At 40.2% G+C, this 5,958-nt stretch overlaps 1 long non-coding RNA gene across 1 annotated transcript in view; it reads left to right on the plus strand.

Moving 5' to 3' along the window:
• LOC108448367 overlaps positions 1-5,002 on the plus strand; it is a 56,317-nt gene extending 51,315 nt beyond the window's left edge. Inside the window, exons 5-6 of the long non-coding RNA XR_001864265.1 lie at positions 977-1,200; positions 4,600-5,002. This is a non-coding gene — a long non-coding RNA (uncharacterized LOC108448367). The remainder of the gene's footprint in view (positions 1-976; positions 1,201-4,599) is intronic.
• The last annotated feature ends 956 nt before the right edge of the window (positions 5,003-5,958 follow it).

A 5,958-nucleotide genomic window follows, 5' to 3' on the forward strand; every position in this document is an offset into this window, starting at 1 on the left:
AGTTCATCAATCCAAAATCCACAATGATGCACTTGTCTGACAGTGGGGGTTTGGCTGAAGGTGATTTTGACTATGAGCTTGACTCTTCTTTTCACTTTAAAGTAGAAAAGGACTGCAAGACTTTGTGTCTAATATAGATTTTACAAAGGATTTTTTAAAAGCCTGTATTTATTGGTGGGCAGTGTAGAGAAATTGCTTGATTTGAGAAGATACGGGGAAGAGAATTGGTGCTGGTGCCAGTGCATGTCCTCAGTTTGGAAGTGGTGAGCACTTTGTGTCTCATTCTCAGGGGACACAGGGATTCCTAGTCCAGAAGAAAAATGACTTGCAACCGGTGCCACCAGGGCTGGTTTCCTGCAGCATATCCAAAGCAGAGAGAGGTGTGGCTGCAGGAGAAATGCCTGAGTCTTTTGCAGTTTTTCAGATGATCCTGGAGAATCTCGTGTGACATTATAGGACCAAAAGTTCATCTATTATGGCCATGGTAACAATACACATCAGGATGGGACTACGAGTGGTTTGGGAGAGAATCTGGACCCCTCCTTCCTGTATTCCTCTGTTTAAATTAAAATGTTGAAAATTCAGTTTTAAAACCAAGCTAATCTTGATCTTCTATATAAGTGTTTCCTCTTGAGCTTTTTGGTAGCATGAAAACTGACCTTGATGTCCTTGGATAAAATCTATGTTCCTTGCAGTATTGAACATGATGATCCTTGCCCTGCAGGCTTCTCCTCTTCACACTAGCAGTGTCTGCGTGCCATCAGCATTGAAATAATGGCAAGTCATCTGGAAGCCCTCTGGAATCACTTTATCTTAAAAGGTCATATTTAAGAGTAAAAAAAATTAAACTGAATAATCCATTTGTAACTTCATCTGGAAAGGGTTGGAATCCGATAGAGAACAGACTTGTAAAGATATTTGTGCACTTCTCATTTTCAGCAGTGATTAGTGTGCCATGTTTGTATCACTTTTACAGCCAACTGATGCCTAAAATCAAACTTAAGCCATAGCAACAGCAGAGCAAACATCAAGGTAGGGCTGATCTCTGAGCACGCCGATGGCTGGGAGAGGAGCCGGCGCTTCCCTTGAAGTTCCAACATCAAAGATGACGAATAACTCCCTTCTCAGTGTTCCAGCTTCTCACATCATCTGAGTATCCTTTGGCAGCAACAGTTGGCCCAAGCCTTGGAGCAGCAGCTGGTAAGTCCAGAGGCAGAACTGTGATGCCTGTGGCATCAGATGTACTGGAAACCCTTCTAAACTCTATTTTGAAGTTTCAGCATTTGTGTGGACCTAATTATAAGACATAGATTCCAATGACAGGCTGTGTGTCTGATTATGCATGGTGGCAGGGCTTACACAAGGGCTGAGTGGTTACTGGCTGCTCTTAAAGGAGAGGACATGGCTGGCAGCATGGGGAGACATGATATGGGCTCAGTCTGTGACCAGGCCAGGAGACTGAACTGCAGCTCAGATCAGCTTCCGTGGCTTCTCCCTTGGTTTGCTGTATGGCATTGGGTGAGTCCTTTAACTCCTCTGTGCAAAAGTGGTCCTGTGATTAAAATGGTGTTGCTAGCACCTGCTTGAAGGGCTGCTGGGTATTTGCATATGCTGAGTACTTCTGGGTCTTTATGGACTCATGAAAGCACAAGCAGATCTGTGTATATGTGGCTACCTTCTGCATATATAATGCATCTGTTTAATGTACATATATAGATATATATGTATATAAAATAGATGCATCCACCCATACACGCCTATTAAATGTATTTGCATGTGTGAGTACACCCATAGAAACTTTTGGTTATAACAATATGACCTTATTTCATCGAGTCACCGCATCGGAGGACTATTTCAGTGTTGTGAAGTGAGCTCCGCTGATCCGGGTCTTGGCTTTCAGAAACCAGTCAGCTTGTACCTGTACACACCTTCTTGTCATCTTGGTGTGCTCCCGGCTGTTTTCTGGCACGTGCTGGTGCAGCAGGTTCTCAGGGAGGTGTGTGCAGGGTTGGAGCCTGTTCTGACACTACTTTAAAAACTCTGAACATAATCATTTGGTGTAGTTGATCAGTGTAGCAGAAAAGCTCACAATTCACTCATGCCTGAGCGTGGTAGTATTTAAAAACAAAGCATTTAGCTTTAGAAGTGCCTTAAGAATGACTAGGAAATGGAAGGCAGCCTTAACTATGGAAGACCCTGGGATTTAATGTTGCAGTGTACAGGGGCTTTGTGGTAAGTGACTGCTTGGACTGTGAAGCCTTGATACAGTGGGATGAACTGTACCATCATTTATACTGGTAAAATCCCTCATCATAATGGACAGGGCTCACTGGCATAACAGCTCTTGGAGCAAGAGTGAAATTGAAACTATGGCAAAACCCTGGAGTGCTTAGATATTGTTTTCAGAGGAGCCAGGATGCCAGTAGATCCCACTAAAATTTATTTACTGGATCATTTAGGTGTGAATCTTCAAAGCAGAGTTTTGGAATTAAGTAAATGTTAAATTTCAGTGAAAACTTCAGCCTAACTGCTCCAGATTCTGTGGAAAACTTTAGTCTGATGCTTTAACCATGTAAAGTTCAATGGCTCCTCTTCTGTTACAGGTGTCAGTGAACAATAATAATAAAAAAATTGACTTGTGCAATGCTGAATCTACCAAGGATTCTTATTATACATTTATAAAATAAACCCTAATGGCTTTTTGGAGTGGTTATGGTGTAGTCTGTCAATGTATATTAAGATTACTATGATAGCTCATAGCCTTTATGATAAAAGCATGCAAATTAACATAGATATCTGCAGAACTTTGCATACTTTTTGTAATTTAATACAAACAGATCCAGATTTACAGAACCATGCACACAGAAATCGTGTGTGCACATTTTTTGCGCGTGCATTGCTGACCTTAAGCAGGAGAGCGAGAGAGAGGAGCAGCTCACATGGTTCAGATCTGCACTGAGGTCTGCGGCTCCGCATGCCAAATGAAACACAAGGCGACTTTTGATGGCCAAGTGAGCCATCAAAAAGGTTTTTTAATGGAAATGCTGTCACACTCTTAAGTAGAGTACTGCTGCCAGGCATCACATCAATAATGCAAACTTTGGAAGACAATCTTGCAAACTAAATAGCCAAGAATTCTGAAGTATTTCTATAAAGAAAAAAAGAAAAAAGGTGATCATTATGAAGAGGGGGGGAAAGCCATCAAGTGAAATTTAATTTTGCATTCAAATTTATTATTGCTGTCTGTTCCCAGTGCTGAAATGCCTGTTTACTTGCAAAGGACAGTTTCTTTCCATAATGAATCATAGTAACACTTAAATTAAGCACAGTAAAAGAATGGTTAATGTCATAACACGCTGACAATTTAACCTGGCCAATATTTTTATTGCCTTGTACAATAAACCTAACAGAGCACAACTTGCTTTTTGACTGGTGGAAAATCGGTTATGAACCGCCAGGGAATGACCAATTTTTCAAATGCAGCCATTCAGTCACACTATAGCCACTAATACTTTTTTTTTTCTGTACACTATTGCTGTTATAATCTTTTGAGGATATTTTATCACGGCAATAACCTCCTCGAAATCAGTCTTTACTGCAGTTAATGACTGGACAGCTGGAGCATTAACTGGCCTTGGCTTTGCCTCTAGCCATTAACTAACAAACCAGTTGTTATCTGCAGGTAACAACCAATTTCTTGTAGAATTTTCTTGATAAAGTGTCTCACTGGATAAAAGTTGTGGGCTTTTCCCCCCTTCTTTCGTCAGCTAAGATCTAGCAAGTCTAAGATAATACACAGAGAAAGAATTGCAGAGAAGTAGCAGTAAGTAAGAGTATTGTGAAATAAGTGAAACTATAAACCAAAATTCATACAGTGTTGATTGTTTACTCCTGCCAGAATTTTTGTAACATTAATAAAAGATGACTCTATTATATCTTGCTCACTTAGGTGTGGGGTGTGGGCTGTATTCAAGAGTGGACTTTGGGGGCTGTGTCACAGGGCACTGCTCGGGGTGGTCCCCTGACAGCATCACCACATGGCACAGCCCTCCCCAGGGCAGAGAGGAGACAACAGCAGGGCCATGGCAGCTGCTGGCCATTTAGGCACAGACAGAGACGTAAGAACGTGGAGACTGCTTTTAAAGTGCCTTTCATCTTCTCAGCAAGTATCGAATGGAGACACCAGTTTAATTCTGTATATGTTGTACTTTATGAAATGGGTATTATTTTTGAGGGCCTTCATAAAATTTTAGCCTTTCTGCTTGCAGTTCAAAGTTATGAAATGTTAACCTCTGTTTTGTTGCACCATTGTTTTAAAAGTAGGGTTAGCAGATTCAGATGAAATCAGTGCATTACTGAGGGCTTTAAAGTGGAGATCCACAGCATCGTTAAATAGAAGCAGAATAAGTAAAATGTACGAATGAAACACCTATAAAAAGCCAAGCTCTATCATGCCATAAACAATGATGTTTTAAAACTCTTAATAGGCTTAATAACAGTTTATTATTTTACCTTAACCCTTTTAAATGCCTTGTTTTTCCAGCTTTTATCTTGGTGGTACTGAGCTGTTAATACTACTTCTTAAATTTTCCCCTATAGGTATATTTTCCAGGAGTGAATATGAAGAAAAAGTAAATGCAGCCACGCATTTCCTTTTAAGAAGCACAGTAGGCACTGTGCCCAAAACCCTTCCTGGGCTAGGTTGTGGGATACAGCAAATATCTTGCATCTCTTGTACTTTGAGAGGATTTCTAAAACTGAAGGTGAAAATCCTGAATCAGTAGGAGCCTGGATGGCAGGTCAGTGTCTCCCAGGGGTCAGGATCCTCCCACAGTGTCTGGCTTTGCAGCGTCCCTCATAGCTCCCATCTGCCCCACACACAGGGACCATGGCTTGCCCTCCCTCCACTGTGGATTTTTATGTTTTTCCAGATGTTTCCACTGGAGTCTTTTGCAAAACATTTTATTGTCAACCAGAAATAAAAAATTAATAACAACCAGAATTTCTAACCAGAGAGTCAATTTCAAATTCTGTTACATTTTGAAATTATTTTAATCTGGGAAGTTCTGGGGGATTTTTGGTGGTAAGGGTTTGTTTTACACTTGGAATTACTGTGTATTCTGTGCATATGCAAGTTGTTCCCTTTCTTTTTGGTATCCATGTAGAACTGGCTCATGCTGTGGGAGAGTTCCCTTGGACATTGATGTAAGGATAGACCCCCTTCACTGCATGTGTACTAACTACCAATATTAGTTGCAATTCAAGCATTTCTAGCAATTTGAATGAATCCAGTGATTTTTAAATCATTCTTAATTTCATATGCCTACTCCTTTAATCTCTTTCAAGTTACTGAAAATGTAAGGCATTCTAAACATTCCTGATCATTCTTCACTGCTTTGGTCCTATAAAGCCAATCTTTTCCAAAGTTAAGCACTTAAAAATTTGAAGTACTCCAATAAATTTAAATTGGCATATTCTGTGCATATCAATTGAGAATTATTAGAGCATTAGTGCCTAGGAGTGATGGCTGAGGGCATGCAAACCAGTTCATACATTGATTTTTAATGACTTTTTATTGATTCTGTGCTTTTTGAACTTGATACCCTTAGGTTGCCTCTTACATAGAGTTAACAGGTTTGTGATGATACACCAAGTTCAGAAGAGGCATCGTTTTCCTCTTACACTTTTTGTTTTCTCCTTATGGCTTACTATTATAAATTGCTTACATGCAAATAGCAAATATACTTGGTCTGTGGCTTTAAAAATGGTGATTGTCACTTTAACAGGATATGGCTCCTCATGTTCCCCTGGCTTATCTGTAGACCAGATTTCTGTTCAAACCTTTAAGGGTCTCTCCTTCCCTCGGTGTGAGCACACAGTGTTCACCAGCAATGATGGATGTTCTAGACCTGCCCTGACAGGATTCTTAGTAATTTTTAAATGTCAATCTTAATTTGT

This window comes from Corvus brachyrhynchos, unplaced genomic scaffold, assembly GCF_000691975.1.
Source record: "Corvus brachyrhynchos isolate BGI_N302 unplaced genomic scaffold, ASM69197v1 scaffold26, whole genome shotgun sequence".
Classification (NCBI taxonomy): Eukaryota; Metazoa; Chordata; class Aves; order Passeriformes; family Corvidae; genus Corvus; species Corvus brachyrhynchos.